At 46.6% G+C, this 16,759-nt stretch overlaps 1 pseudogene across 1 annotated transcript; it reads left to right on the top strand.

Annotated features, from left to right (window-relative positions):
• The first annotated feature begins 1,828 nt into the window (after positions 1-1,828).
• LOC307064708 (phosphoglycerate kinase 1-like) lies at positions 1,829-16,506 on the top strand (annotated as a pseudogene). The gene is made up of 4 exons: positions 1,829-1,871; positions 3,228-3,342; positions 5,415-5,688; positions 15,431-16,506. The product of its transcript is annotated as a phosphoglycerate kinase 1-like (transcript).
• Positions 16,507-16,759: the final 253 nt, after the last annotated feature.

The raw sequence follows: 16,759 nt of genomic DNA, 5'->3' as shown, positions 1-16,759 counted from the left end.
AAATTCCCTGAGAGAAAAGTTGACCAAAGATGATAGACAATTTACAAAAGAATTTACAAAATAAACAATACCAATGGCCATGAAACATATGGCAGAGGCTTAATCTCCATGTACAATGAAAACTACTGTTTGCAGGAGGTGGGGAAAACAGGGACTTGCATTGTTGGCAGGAGTGTAAATTTGTAGAACACTTCCTGTGGGCAATTAAGCAATAATAATTTAAACTTTAGAATTTACATGATCTTTGACCCAACAATCCCAGGACTCTGTCCTCTAGGAATAATCAGATAAGGGTACCAAGTTTATGTGAAAGAATAGTAATTGCAACATTAATAATAGAATAGTTAAAAATGCAAATAAGTCAAGCTTTTATCATGGTGATATGGTTAAATAAATCATGGTACAGCCATATAATGGAATATTATGCACTTGTTAGAAGAGAATCAAATCTCTAGATATGTGTTTCTACAAGGAAAAATGCGCGCAATATATCAAGTGAAAGAGACAGGTTATAAAGCATTTTATCCATCTACCCATCCACCCTTCCTTTCATTCTTTCATTCAGCAAGAAAATAGTAAAAGAGTATTAGTAAGCCATTAACAGTAATTATCACTGGATCAAGTTAGACTTTTTAGTGACTTCCACACTCTATTTCATATTCTGAAGATTTTACAATGAGCAGTGTGGTATATTATTCTTGAAACAGCAAAAATCATAGGTAATGCCAGTTAGGGGGAAAGTTTTTCTTCTTGTTGATTGAAAGAGCAATATGAGAGATTTATCTCTGCTGGCATTTGGGGAACACGTTGCCATATGGGATAATTTTTCATCATGAGGCATCTTGGCTTGGTGGATTAGCCCCTGGTGGCAGAGCCTTGCATCATGTGGAATTTGTCCTGCGGTTGTTTTCTTTTTTATTTGTTTGTTTTTGCGGTCCGCGGGCCTCTCACTGTTGTGGCCTCTCCCGTTGCGGAGCACAGGCTCCGGACGCTCAGGCTCAGCGGCCATGGCTCACGGGCCCAGCCGCTCTGCGGCATGTGGGATCCTCCCGGACCGGGGCACGAACCCGTGTCCCCTGCATCGGCAGGCGGACTCTCAACCACTGCGCCACCAGGGAAGCCCTGTCCTGCGTTTTCGACCCCAGCTTTCACTAACTCCTAAGAAACACAAGATAACATTTTCACAGTCCATTCCTGCGCCAGTAAAGGGGAACAAATTACATTTAATTTCCAACTATCAGTGGTTAAGAATTGTGTGGGTATATGAAATCAGCAAATAATAAACATTTTATCCATTTGTTTTCTCTCTTCTACCTATACTCTCAATCATCATTTTATTTTATTTACTCATTACCAAGACAAAGTGAACTGATTTCTGGATTTTATTTTGCTCTTCCCCATGTGCTCTTGGCCTGACTTGGTCTTAGAGAACACTGGCCGGTTCCTATTGGTCACTAATTTCTTTTCTACCTAATCACAAAAGGTTAACTAATACAAGTTTACACTTTTCCTTGGTGTTGATGACATGCTCATCTAACAATGGCTCCTGGAACTTCATCCTTTTTCCTTCTTAGGAAACTCTAAGTGCTTTGCCCTTTGGTCCACCATGTTGATGTCTTTATGTTGATTGGACTTGGCAAACTGAAAGTGGCATCTCTGGATGCCCTGGGAGGATACATGTGTTCTAGAATGTTGGAAATAAACCCTACAGAGATTCCATGGGCCAGCCATATTGGTAAAGTTTTTAGGCTCCAGTGTTCTGGACTATGCTGAACAACATTCTCTCCAAGGTAAAGGACCAGTGAATGCATCTGCACCTCTTACAACCATGAAAGAAGCACAGCTCTTTGGAAGTCCTTCAGGTGCTGGAGGTAATATGTATTGCACTTGGGACAACTGCTCCATCCCATTTATCAGAGGACTCATGTTGCTGGCAATTTTGATTGGGTCTCAGAGCAAGAGGGGGCTCTGCAGCAGGTCCAGGCTGTAGTATAAGCTGTCCTGCCACTTGGGCCATGTGAACTGGAAAATCCCATAGTGATGGAGGTATCTTGTGATAAATGAGAGCACTATGTGGTGTCTCTGACAAGTTGTATTGGGGGAGTTGCAGTGCAGATCTCTAGGCTCTGGAGCAAGGACATGCTATCTGTTGCAAGAAATTATGCACTTTTTGAATGGAAGCTCTTGCCTGGCTACTGAACCTGGGAAGAGACTGAGCATCTTGCCAGAAGTCGTCAAATACATGTGCATCCAGAGCTACCTATCATGGACTGAGGGCTGTCATTCCCACCAAGTCATAAGGCTGGAGAAGCCCAGCATAATTCATCTTAAAGTGATCATGGTGCAGCTAAGAGTGGGCCTGGGCAAGTCCAGAGGGCATGAGAACGCTAACTGACCAAGTTGAACAGTCTCACGTATCACCTGCTTATGTTGCATTGATGCCTCTCTCTAAGCTCATGCCGATGGCCAGGGGTTTCCTATGACCAGTTGGCAAAGGAAGAGAAGAAAATCCAGGCCTAACTCATGGAGGGGTTGACTGGGTCTGTTGGTGTGAGCTGAAAACAGACTGTTCTGCATTACAGCTCCACTCAGGGGACTCTGAAAAGAATAGGAGGGCAGGAGAAAATCCTCCCCCATGGGCAGAGCTGCAGGCACTGTATTAGTCTTCCAGTTTGTGAAGAGAGAGAAATGGCTTTAGCTAAGACTATGCTGTGAGTCCTGAGCTGTGGCAAGTGGTTCGGCTGGTGGGTCAGGGGTTTGGATGGAGCAATATTGGAAGATTGGAGATAAGGTGATATGGGAGAAGAGCATACAGAGGGGGCCCAAAGTGTAGGGGTTGTTACATCATCTATGAATGCTCACCAGAGAGAATCTACTACAGAATCAGGGACTCAACAATCAGCTGGACAGGATGATGTGACCTGTTCTCAGCCTTCCCAGTGCCAGCACAATGGGCCGATGAAATGGAATCACCATGGTTACAGAAATGAGAAAAACGCATATACCCATCATGGCAGAGCAGATGACCCTGATCATCATGAGGAGGTAGGGTTGCTGCTGCATCATGGGGACAGGAAGGAATAGGTTTGGAAATTAGAGGATTTATTGGGACCATATCTTGGTGCCCAGTTTTAGCTGTAGGTGGGCAATTATTGCAGCTACAAACTGATAAGAGCATGGTAACCAAGGGTTCAGACTCTTCAGGGATAAAAGTCTGTCCACTTCAGCAAACAAGCCACCTAAACCAGTAGAAGTGCTGGTGGAGAGTGGGGGAAATCTAGAAAGAATGGTGGAGGAAGGAGATGATGAATATCAGTTCCAACCTAGGGACCAACTGCAGTGGTGAGTGGGTGGCTGCTTTTCTTCTAATGGCCCCACACCAGCCACTCTCTTTGGAAGACTGCCACCTGGTAACTACACTGCTTTGCCTACAGGTGCAGAGCCCAGAGGTGCCTGGGAGTTTCCATTTCCTCAGGGCTCCCCTTAGCCAGGGGCTGACAGAGTTTGTGAGCATGAAGTCCAGCTCCTTGCCTCGATGGGGACAAACTCACAAGTCTCTCCCTTGTGAGACTCCGCCTGAAATCTCACAACCTTGGGTCCTTCCCTTTCCATGGCCTTCTTCCCTCACTCTCCTATCAGTTTCTTCCAGGGCCAGTCTTACTAAACCACCTGCCCTTAGAGTCTTCCTCTCAGAGTCTGCTCTGGGTAATCTCCCACTACTTAACGGGGAGATTAACGGGGGTGGTGGTGGTGGTAATAATAGGTCACATTCACTGGGCATCTACCATGCGCAGGGCACCGTGGTGAGAGCTCTTACATTACCAGGTCCACTGAATCCTCCAGAACTCCCCGCTCCCTGACCCCAGGTGCTGAATAAACTCTCAGCAGCAGAGCTTAGGGCTTTAGGGCACAGGCCCAGGAGCCCAACTATCTGGGGTCAAATTTTGGTTCTGCCAGTGACTGGCTGTGTGACCTTGGGCAGGTTACTTGCCTCATCTGTAAAATGGGGATAATAATAGGGTCTACTTCACAGGCTGTTTATGAAAATTCGATGAGTTAATGTAAAGCATTGGAATGCTTTGTAGATGTTTGTGAAATGAACAGATACTTCACAAGGGGCAAGTAAGACTTAGAAAGATTAATTAACTTGCTCAAGTTCGCCCAGCTAAAGTGGTGAAGTCAAGATCTGTATGATTTCAAACTCCAATCTCTTAACTACGACTGTATGCCACCTCTGGTCAGGCCTACCTTCGTTCCCCTTAGTATATTTCAAAAGGCCCACTTTTCTCCGAGACCACCCATCGCTGGCTGGTCTTTGCTGGGAGACAACAGGAGGAGCCTGGGTCTCCCTGTGGCCGCCCTTGTGGTGAGGCTCTCTATCACTGTGGACATTGTCTTGTCTTGGAGGTGCTGCTGTGTGTTAATTCTCAAGGGGATCTCTCCACAGACCTTCATTTTCTTTATTTCATTGCCAACCCCCTGTTCCCCATGCCTCCCAAAAAAGTAGAGAGAGACTTTCCTTCACTACTGAAGTGATAGCTTATGGGAACCCTTTTTTTTTTAAACTCAGAAATCATTTTCTCAATTGCCAAGGTAAATGAGATAATAATTTAAAACATATGAAACATGTAAGGGGGGAGGGAAGTGAGAAAACTCTCACTTGCCACCCATGTGGGGCTGTCACTGGCCTCCTCTTGGACTTCGGGCTGACACACCTGGCAGGCTTGGTGAATGTCCTTATAAGGCAACTGCAGTGCCGCCCCTGTGGCTTCCCTGGCCTGCTTTTCACTAGGGCAATGAAGCAATGTCCCTGAACTGGGAAGGGTGGGGACAGCTTGCTCTTAATTCTCTAATAGCCCCACTCAGGCGGCTCTACTTCCTCTTCTGATGATTTGAATGTGAGAAATCCAACTACAGGAGAACCTTAACAAGGAGGCCGTTTATTTCCATGCTCTTCACTGAGCAAAATGTATTAGGCAGCTGCTATATGCCATGCTCTTTAATCTCATGGGGTCACATGAGGATTATTTACAGGAAAGGGAAGAGATCCAGATGTGGTGCTGAGCTTCAAGGCTGCCCGGGATCCAACATTAGTTTCATTGTTTTTTATTTTTGTGAGGCCCTCAAGGTCCACGCAGGTCCCAGGACTTGGGAAGGGAGGTAACTCCTTTTGTTAGAAAGGAGAAGGGACATCGAATATTTAATGTCATAGGTACCAAGCCCAGTGCTTTACATCCATCACCTCATTTAATTCTCAAGGTGATCTGTGAAGTAGGTATTTGGGTTTACAGTGGAATTTCCCTGAAATGTCTACTCTGATCTATCTGGCTGCTCTCTACATCCCAGAGTCAGCCAGGATGAGGCCCCTTGGGTTATTTACATTTTAACCTCAAAGGGGGTTTTCTGTTTTTCAGCCTTAATACTTACTGCTCAGATCAGTCCCAAAGGTTTCCTCCCAGCTCAGAGAACCAAATCAGCTGCTCCGCCAATGGCAAGTGCTTGACTCCCGGCTACCCACAGCCACCAGGGGCCCAGGAGGCCTGGCTGACCTGCAATTCCACCTCCCCACCCATCGTGAGGGGAGTGGGGGAGGCCCCAGACCTTCTACGACTTCATCTCTGGGCTTCCGGTTCACACCCCATGCCGTCCCCTTCAGTTAGTCTGCTCGGGATCCAGCTTCTGTGCTGGGTAAAAGACCAACATCACGTTGATGCTGGGGGTTTCCCAGGGTTTCACCTTCTTTGGAGAACAGGTGCTGCAGACATAAACGTCTTTATGACCCAGGCTAGATTAATTCCCCCTGCGATGCGTTCTCTCCCATCTCCTCTTTCACAGCTCTTAGCACACGTTTTTCTCTTGAACTGCCGGGAGAAAATTGCACTGGAAAATCTGGAAGCATACCTAGATGGCTTCTCTGGGCATGAAATATCAACCACCCTCCCCTCTGCCAGTTTCCCCCTCCGTCACCTTCCTCCATCCTCGCCTTGCTGCCTCCACTCTGGCCACACTGGTCTCTTGCTGCTCTGTAAACATCCAAGGCTAGGGTCACCAGATAAAATACAGGTTTCCCAGTAACATTTCAGTCTCAGATAAACAACAAATGATTTTTTTGTATAAGTATGTCCCAAGTTAAATTACTTCTTGTTTATCTGAAATTTATATTTAACAGAATGTCCAACCTTTGCTTTCTTTCTCGTTTCTTTTTTTGCTAAATCTGGTGACAATGCCAAGCTCATTCCCGTCACTGGGGATGTTTGTCAGTCACATGACTCCCCCCTCACTGGGCTCTGGCCTTGGCCCAGATGCCTTGTCTTCAGGGAGGCCTCCCCTCATCCCCGCATCTCAAAGCATGGCCCCATCCCAACCTTCCACCTCCCCTTGCCTTATTTCCCCCTCAGCAGCACCTGCCTGACTTGCCCTCGCATATGTGTTTTCTGTCCATCTCTCCACAAGCACGATCACGTCATTAAGTCAGGGATTCACATCAGTTTTGTTCATTGCCATGTTTCCAGTGTCTAGAACAGGGACTGGCACAAAACAGTCACCCCAAGCCATCTGTTGAATGAATGGATTATTCTGCATGATCAGGAGAGAGAATTTTGATTTTTCGCAGTCAGCCCAAGAAAGAGAAGGTAAGAGCAGAAGGCCCTGAGATAAGAGGGGGAAGAGTGGAGAGTGAGGAGGGGAGGAGAAAGACAGAGACAGTCAGAGACAGAGTGAGACCGAGAGACAGAGACAGACAGACAGAATGAATTGAGAGAAGAGATAGGATGCAGTCTGAGACCACTGTCATCTGTGGGTGACTTCAGAAGTGTGGGAGCCCACACAGCTGCTAGAAGACATTTGCATGGAGGGGCCATACAATGCATACGATATAGACTTTGAGAACACAGTCTTTGCCACAGACTCAAAATTTGAGTCTGGGCTGCACCACTTAACACTTGTAAGGCTTTAAGCACGGAATGCATCTCTAGGCCTCAGTTTCCCTATCTGTTAAATGGTAATAACAATATTACCCAGTCTTGGAGCAGTTGGGAGGCGTAAATGAGATACATGTGTCAAGCATGCAGCGCCAGGTCTGACCCCTGGCAAGTGCGGAAGAGAAGACAGCTGCCAGTGCTCCTGCCATCACAGCCATGCTCCTCCTGATCATGAAATTACCCCCCACCCCATGATTGCCTCTTCAATTTTTACTGACTCTCAGTTGATGACCATTTTCCAAAAAGAAACAGTGGTTTTGTTTTTGTTCCTTTTTGGTAATCACTGTGGCCCATTAGAGATTAGAGAATAGCTGGTGGGTGTGCTCTGGGTGCTGAGAGGCCAGTATCACTCTTCTGCCTGTGGAGTGACTCACCCCTCATGTAGCCCCAGGGATAAGTCTCTGCACTCAGGTGGCTTGGAAGTTTTGGGAAATAGTTGTCACCAGTGTTAAACCCGGAGTGTCAGAGGCCCCTGTCGCTGAGCACACAGGACAGGGTGCAGCCTGTCTGGTCTTGACGTGTGTTGGCTCTGTGACCCCCGCACCCCTTAACTACTCAGCCTCACGTTCTTCCTGTGGAAAACAGGATGGTGTTTCCTGGTCTGTCTGTCTTCCAGGTTTGGCTGATCACGAAATGAAAGAGGCTATGACAAAAGCTTTGGCAACCCTAAACTGCTATATAAAGCCCAGATCGTGTCATCAGCATTGTCTGCAGGGGGAGGGGGTCCTGACTAGCTGACTGGGGATCATGGGCTCCGTGGACATCTTGGTGTCACCCACTCCGTGTACCTCATAGACGCACGCCCTTTTCCTGGCGCCAGGATCAAATACCACTCAGAGATGTGTCCTCGGGGCGGGGGTTAAAATGACACAAGGCCCTCATTCCTGGGAGCTCCACCACTGCACCCCCCGCAGTCAGGCCAGCAGGTGTCTGCCAGATGTGCGAAGGCAGGAAATTAGCGCCAGCTCTGAATAAACATCTTTGCACTTTGCTATATTGGTAACTGGCTGTACTTTTGTAGGAGTGGACACACTCCTGGAAGTCCCCTGGTTCCCAGCCCCAGTGAGACACACACGCTCCAGCCCCTCCCCATCCTAGCCTCACCGTTTCTGGGGAACACTCATTCTTAGGTGGCAGCACCGTCCAGGGCCAGACAATGCCTCCTGCAGCAGACAGGCAGGCTCAGGATGTACTGGTGCCCATGGCCTCAGCTTGTGGGCCCGGGCCCTGGCCCAGCTCATAAAGCCAAGTCACCTCTGAGAAGCAACCTTCTCTCATTTGGCCAGAGCCAGCCCCCAACTACAGCAGGCAGGGTCCTTGACTCAGGCTCTGCAACTTAATGCATTTATAAGACAAATATTAACCAAGTGACTACTCTACACTATGTACTAGGTGCTAGGAACTCACCAATGAACAAAACCAATACTGAATTTCCCTTCCTTCATGGAACTTCCATTCTAGTGTGGGGAGGGACAGAAAAGGTAAATAACTAGATTCTGAAGTGTGTAAACAGATGACAAATGATGTGGAAAATTGGCAGGGTAAAGAGGGTAAGGGTGAGTGCAGGGGGAAGGGAGCAGCAGGTTCCACCGTGGGGTCCACAGAGAATGTACCACCTGAGTCAACACCAAGAAGGTGAGCACCTGGGAGGGGAGCTGGGAAACATTCCACGAAGGGGGAACAGCCAGTGCTAAGGCCCTGAGGCCTTGGCCACCGCCTGGTGTGTTCAAGGAATCAGGAGACCAGTGAGTGGGGGAAGTAGTGATTTGGGAAACTAGCAGTGGCCAGGTGTGGAGAGCAACCCTGGCAGGTGGCAGCAGGAGAAAAGTGGTTCAGGATCAGCTGGTGGCAAGGGCTGGCTCTGGTTTGGGAGTCCTTGAAGTCTTCATAATGTGGGAATGCCTTCTTTAAGGAAAAATATGAAATTACAAGTATGAAATTAAGCACAGGGTTTTGGAAATGCAAGCGAGGGCCCCTGAAGCTTAGGTTCTTTAACTTCCCAATGGTGGAGCTGTGGACCCAAGGCCTGTGCTTGGGATGGCTCCGGAGGGCCCCACTCACCCCAAGGCAGCACCCTCCTCCCTCTCTCCCTCCCCTACAGCATTGCCCTTCTGTGACTTCTTTCCTGGTCCAAGCTTCCTGTGACATCCATCTCAACCAGTGTTTGCACAGATAGCAATGGGGACAGAGAGAGGACCTGAGGGACCTCCGTGTCCCCAACCTGGCCACATGGGTCAGAGTCCAGCCAGCAGGGATGACAGTGACAGTGAGGGTGGCAGGGAAGTCACCTTAGGAGGGGAAGGACAGGAATCACGTCTCCGCAGAGGACATTTCTCTGATTTTGTGGTTCTGTCCCCATCCAGGAAAAGAAACCAGGAGGGCAAGTGCACACTCAACATGAAAGGAGGCTGGGGTCCTCCTCCAGGCCCCCCACTGTGACCCTTCAGGGAGTAGCTGCATGGGGCTGGGTCCTGGAAGATAAGCTGGGGGACTCTCTTAAGCTGGCTGGTGAGCGCCACCCAGGGAGGCCCAGGTTCTGCTTTGGAAACCAGGAAGGGGTTGGGGACAGGAGTGGAGCAGGCGGGAGAGAGAAGAAAGGAATTATTCAGAGTCCAGTTATGAACTATTAGCAGTGGGGAAAGAAACCAAGATGTGTGGGGGAGTAGTCATTATGTTCCTCTATGTGATGTGGCTTCTGTGGGGCCTGGTTAAATACGAACTATGCCCTCCTCCCTCCCTCCCTCCCTCCCTCCCTCCCTTCCTCCTCCCTCCCTCCCTTCCTCCCTCCCTCCCTCCCTTCCTCTCTCCCTCCCTCCCTTCCTCCCTCCCTCCCTCCCTTCCTCCCTCCCTCCCTCCCTTCCTCTCTCCCTCCCTCCCTTCCTCTCTCCCTCCCTCCCTCCCTTCCTCTCTCCCTCCCTCCCTTCCTCCTCCCTCCCTCCCTTCCTCCTCCCTCCCTCCCTTCCTCTCTCCCTCCCTCCCTTCCTCTCTCCCTCCCTCCCTCCCTCCCTTCCTCTCTTCCTCCCTCGCTTCCTCCTCCCTCCCTCCCTTCCTCTCTCCCTCCCTCCCTTCCTCCCTCCCTCCCTCCCCTCCTTCCTTCCTTCCTCCCTTCCTTCCTTCCCTCCTTCCTTCCCTCCTTCCTTCCTTCCTTCCTTCCTCCCTTCCTTCCTTCCCTCCTTCCTTCCTTCCTTCCTCCCTCCCTTCCTCCCTCCCTCTCTCCCTCTATTCTTTCTCTCTCTTTCATTCATTGATGAGAAAAGATCCCGTTTAAAAGTAGCTGGTGTATGTAGACCCTTCCCAATTAAAAAAAATCATAATAATTTTTCTTTAAAGTGCCAATTGCTATCTTTGTCTAGGTAGAGACATTTAAGCAAGTTTGGATATGATATGGAAATTTTGATTAATTTGTTTGAATGGAGCTCTTATTGTAATACAGTCCTTTGTCTTTTGGAATAAATCAACCAAGAAGCATTTATAACACAGCTGCTATATACGCAGTTTTATTTTAGGGCCTCCTTATTCAAGGAGGTTGAATCCAAAATCCTACTCCTGGAGATGATTTTGGTCTGGCTGTGAAGTCAGTGCTTATGCCTGTGGGGAGATGGGATGATGGTGCCATGGCATTGCTTCTCAGGCCTTACACTTGACTATTTCTCTTCTTATTCAATGTGTTTTCCCTGGACTGTTGCACCCACACCCGAGACATCACCACTCTCTGTCAAGCTTTCAGTGCCAAATCAGTCTCCAGCCTGACTTCACGCTACCTCCCAGGTGCTTTTCCAGGATGCGGAGGACTGCAGGCTCACTCCCTGAAACCCCCTCTTCCTCCGGCCCTTGGGGTGGGCTGCCTGAAACACACGCATCTGACCACAGCTCTGGTCTAGCCAGGAGCCTCCACTGGTCACTGTTATCCACATCAGAGGTCCAAACATCCGGAAATGTAACTTGTTTTTCAAGTAAAATATTGCATTGAACACCAGTAGAAGAAAGATGGGAAGTTACTTTATTGGTAGACATGTACTTTACAGGCATCTGTTTATAACATTTGCTTGCTCTAAAGCCAGCCACTCTGAATAATGAGGCTATTTTCAAAAGCATAAACATTTGACATTTATGGTCATGGATGCACTTGCAGTTTTTATTTTTTAATTCATTAATTATTTTAGTATAGATGATTTACAATGTTAGTTTAGTTTCAAGTGTACAGCAAAGTGATTCATATATATATTATATATAATATATATATATAATATATATATATGGTCTTTTTCAGATTCTTTTCCATTACAGGTTATTACAAGGTATTGAATATAGTTCCCTGTGCTATACAGTAGGTCCTTGTTTTATCTATAGTCGTGTGTATCTGTTAATCCCAAACTCCTAATTTATCCCTCCCCCACCCTTTTCCCCTTTGGTAACCATAAGTTTGTTTTCTGTGTCTGTGAGTCTATTTCTGTTTTGTAAATAAGTTCATTTGTATCATTTTTTTAGATTCCATCTATAAGCGATATCATATACTTTGTCTTTCTCTGTCTGACTTACTTCATTTAGTATGATAATCTCCAGGTCCATCCATGTGGCTGCAAGTGGCATTATTTCATTCGTTTTTATGGCTGAGTAATATTTTATTGTGTACATGTACCACATCTTCTTTATCCATTCATCTGTCAGTGGACATTTAGGTTGCTTCCATGTCTTGGCTATTATAAATAGTGCTGCAATGAACATTGAGGTGCATGTATCTTTTCAAGTTAGAGTTTTCATCTTTTCTGGATATATGCCCAGGAGTAGGATTGCTGGATCATATGGCAACTCTATTTCTAGTTTTTTAAGGAACCTCCATACTGGTCTCCATAGTGGCTGCACCACTTTACATTCCCACCAACAGTGTAGGAGGGTTCCCTTCTCTCCACACCCTCTCCAACATTTATTATTTGTAGACTTTTTGATTATGGTGCACTTGCAGTTTTAGATCAGCCTCAGCATCCAATTTATTCCTGTATTTGTTTCTGTTGCCCAGTGTTGAGAAAGTTTGGCTCAAGATATAAGTAATAAAACTAGCAACATCTTTATGTTTTATTTTTACACATCTTGCCTTGCCATCTCAGGATGCTCTAAATTAAACAAATCCAAGTTCTTGAATGCAGAGTAGGAGAAAATATTGAGTCTAATATTGAATCATTAACAATATCTAACTGCTTTCATTGCTTATGTTAAATGTAAAATTCACATCAGAAGTAGCTCAAATTTAAGATAGGTGCTCATGCAGTATTATCCTGACTGCACAGCTAACCATTATGCAGTAGGGAGTGAATGTGACCACCTAGGTTTTGTCAGCCTGCATTTGGTTATTCAGTTTACCATGGTCATGTATCTGTACAAATTGATGCAAGAGGGCATACATAGACCTGGATTTTAAGAAATCACCCGTACAGAGCTACAATCTTTCTAATCAGTGACACCTTTATTAAATATTGAAAATCATGAACCAAATCAGAAGAAAAGATCAATTCTCACTGTATCAAAGAGCATTTGCCCAGCGACATGAATTAGTGCATTTGTGGTCTCTGATATGTTAGCATTTGATATAAAGCACATGTGACTATGTTGATATAAAATTACAGTTGATTTTTTAATGATTTAAAGTACATATTTTGGGTAGCTTTTTTTTTAAAAAAAGAAAAATCCATGGACAGAGTCCAAAAGCCAAAAGGTAAAAGAAGGATATTTAGTGACAAATAAATCTCCCTCCACCTCATCCTCAACCAGTATTGTTCTCCCCAGTATTTTTCTTCACTGTTATCAGTTTCTTTGAATCCTACCAGAGACATTCAGTGTGTGTGTGGGAGTGTGTCTTAATTTGGGCTACCGTAGAAACAGACCTTGACACAAGGATTTAAATGAAGCTATTTATCTGGGAAGAGCTCCCAGGAGACTCCTGCAGGGGCTGGGGGCATGAGAATGGGGATGGAAGGCAGCCAATAAAGGGAAGATCATCGAGTAAGTTCCACCATGAACAAACAGAGCGTAATGCCACCGGGGAACTCTGGGAGCCAGCATAGGACACGTGGCCCAGTATTATTTCTCCTGTGGGGAAATGAAGCTGGCAATTTATAACCAACTGCATTGTTTGAGGGCTGTGCGGTGTGGGCAACCAGCCATGCGGCCAGGCACAGGGGACCCTGGTGGTCAGAGAAAACTCTCAGTCAAAGAAATGCAAGAGCTGGCCCTTTAGAGTGTGCAGGTGTGCCCTGAAATGTTAAGAAGCAGGAGGTATAGGCAGGGCACCAACAGCATCTGCTACATTCTCCTAAATACATTTTGAATGAAATTTGAACCAAACATTTGCAGCAACCGTGGCCTAGCCACGCAATTGCCAGGCTTCCACAGAGCCCAGTCTCAAGGCCATTGGCATTCGTGGGAGCAGCAAATGAAGCTTTCCATGGTCTGGCTCCTGTCAACTACTTCTGGTTCCTTTCCCTCCTTAATCACAGTCAAGTTGTCACCCAGTGATACAAGTGATTTGTGCTGGCGGGCCCCACCGGATGGTGGAGCACACCTCCCTGCCTTTTCTCATGATGCTGTCTTGGCCTGGGAGCACACTTTCCCTTCCTCTTAGCTGCCTAATGCTACTTGTTCTCCAGATTCAGGTGAGTAGAAAGAATAAACTTTCCTTTTGGTGTAGTAGAGGGCTCACTGAGGTGTTTAGCCCAGAGCCTGACAGAGACTATGCTCTCAGGGGTGATTATCTGCCCATATCCCCATCTGTCTTATGCCTTGGGGAACCTTCCCTGTCACCCCTGGGCTAGATTGGGATTCCACTCTGCTCACTGTCCTAGCACCCTGGGCTCACCTATTGGAATGATCTGTTTGCCTGTCTGTCTCCCCCAACTGTACCAGGAACTTCTTCAGGGCAGGAAGCAGGCTTTGCTCACCTCTGAATCCCCATTGCAGGCAGTGTGGCTCAGTAAATGCTTTTGAACAGAATTCATCAGAGGGCACTGCACAGTGCCCCTTCTTTGCAGTATTTGTAGGAATCCTGAGGGAGCAATTGCTGCAGACAAGGTGGCCCTTGAATGTGTGTTAGGTGGCCTTGAATAAGACACATGCCTGTAAAGGAGGTTGCTGCCTCCTTCCTGGGGAGAGACTTGTAGACCTGCTCCTTAATTTGGCATGCAAGATCGTTTCTGCTCTTTTCATTTTTATATTTGTTTAATGGATAGCCAGTCCCTCAGTCCATAAATATTTTCTGAGTCCCTACTATTCTGGGCACCATTCTAGGGGATGGAGATATAGGGGTGCACATGACAGAAGGAGGTCCCACCTCAAAGAACTTCCCTCCCTTGGAAGGCAAAGAATAGTACAGAATGGAATTTTCATTCGGACTAGCCTGCTGTCACTGGCGGGGTCTGAAGAATCTGGAACAAGTGGGGCTCATCAGGGCCTGGCTGATGGAAACCTCAGGCAGTTGTAAGTAAAGGCACGGGGGCAGACATCCCAGTAGGAGGAGGGAACCAAAGGAGGTCAAGGACAGCCGTCATTTAGAAACATATTGAACGCATCTGTGGTCAGCATATTGCAAGTCACAAAGAGGTAGAAGCCTCAGTCCGTCCCTGTGAAGATCCGCTGTCTACAGTGGGAGAGGAAAGTCACAGTTATCCTGAGGATTATCAACCAGTGAGGACCATCCAGGCAACCATTTTTAAAGACTTTTTATTTGAAAATAATTATAGACTTTAAGAAAGTTGCAAAAAATAGTACAGAGAGGTTGTGTGTACCGTCACCCAATTTCCCCCAGTGGTAATACTTACATAACTACAGGACAATACCACAGCCAGGAAACTCACATTAGTAAAAGGCACAGATCTTGTTCAGATTTCCTTTGTTTTACATATGAGTCTACAGAATTGTTTCACATGTGTAAATTCACATAACAACCATCACAGTCAAGATACAGAACAGTTCTGTCACCACAAAGATATCCCTGGTGCTACACCTTTATAGTTACCACCCCCCACCCCCCCCAACCCCTGGCTAGTGTTGAGTTTTGAAAGTTCTTGGTGTTCTAGACATGAGCCCTTTGCAAATATTTTCTACTTGTCTATAGAATGTCTTTTCATCCTCTTTACAGGGTCTTTCGCAGAAAAAAAGATTTTAATTTTGATGAAGTACAACTTAATTTTTTCTTTTATGGACTGTGCTTGTAGTGTCATGTTTAAGAACTCTTCATTTTTCCCTAGGTTTGAAGGTTTTCTGTGTTTTCTTCTAAAAGTTTATAATTTTACATTTAAATCTATGGTCATTTTTCAGTTAATTTTGTAAAAGGTGTGAGGTTTGGTTCGAAGTTCTTTTTTTTTTTTTGCCTATAAATATTGAATTGTTCCAGTGTTTTCTGTTCTAAAAAAACTATCCTTTCTCCATTGAGTATCTTTTGCTCCTTTGTCAAAAATCAGTTGGCTGACCTGGGCCTGCCTGATGGTGTCCCCATGCCTGACAAGCACTGGCAACCAGTTGCTGTAGAACTCAAATCTCTGCTAGTCAAGGATGTTTTGTTCTTGAAGGACTGCGTGAGCCCAGAACTGGAGAAAGCTTGTGCTGACACAGCTGCTGGGTCTGTCATCCTGCTGGAGAACCTTTGCTTTCATGTGGAGGAAGAAGGGAAGGGAAAAGATGCTTCTGGGAACAAGGTTAAAGCTGAGCCAGCCAAAATAGAAGCCTTCCAAGCTTCGCTTTCCAAGCTAGGGGATGTCTATGTCAATGATGCTTTTGGCACTGCTCACCGAGCCCACAGCTCCATGGTGGGAGTAAATCTGCCAGAGAAGGCTGGAGGTTTTTTGATGAAGAAGGAGCTGAACTACTTTGCCTGGGCCTTGGAGAGCCCAGAGCAACCCTTCCTGGCCATCTAAAGTTGGGCGGAGCTAAAGTTGCAGACAAGATCCAGCTGATCAATAATATGCTGGACAAAGTCAGTGAGATGATTATTGGTGGTGGAATGGCCTTTACCTTCCTTAATGTGCTCAACAACATGGAGATTGGCACTTCTCTGTTTGAAGAGGGATCCAAGATCATCAAAGACCTGATATCCAAAGCTGAGAAGAATGGTGTGAAGATTACCTAGCCTATTGACTTTGTCACTGCTGATAAGTTTTATGAGAATGCCAAGACTGGCCAAGCCACTGTGCCCTCTGGCATACCTGCTGGCTGGATGGGCTTGGACCGCAGTCCTGAGAGTAGCAAAAAGTATGCTGAGGCTGTTGCTCGGGCTAAGCAAATCATGTGGAATGGACCTGTGGGTGTATTTGAATGGGAAGCTTTTGCCCGAGGAACCAAAGCCCTCATGGATGAGGTGGTGAAAGCCACTTCCAGGGGCTGCATCACCATCATAGGTGGGGGAGACACTGCTACTTGCTGTGCCAAATGGAACACGGAGGATAAAGTCAGCCATGTGAGCACTGGAGGTGGTGCCAGCTTAGAGCTCCTGGAAGGTAAAGTCCTTCCTGGGGTGGTGGATGCTCTCAGCAATGTTTAGTACTTTCCTGCCTTTTGGTTCCTGTGCATAACCCCTAAGTCAACTTAGTGCTTCCTGCTTCTCCACTTGGCATTAGCTAATATCTTCCCCCAGGTCAAGATTTCGCTAGTGGCCAAGAGATATAGCGCCAGGAACCCTTAAACAGTTGTACGGCATCTCAGCTCACCTTTACTGCACCCTGCATTTGCCTACATTCTTCAAGTTTCCATTTGAATTTCTTAGAGGCTAAACCATTGTGCATTCTAGAGTGCGT

Source organism: Hyperoodon ampullatus (assembly GCF_949752795.1).
Source record: "Hyperoodon ampullatus genome assembly, chromosome: 2".
NCBI lineage: Eukaryota > Metazoa > Chordata > Mammalia > Artiodactyla > Ziphiidae > Hyperoodon > Hyperoodon ampullatus.
This window is presented reverse-complemented; position numbering and strand designations above follow the sequence as displayed.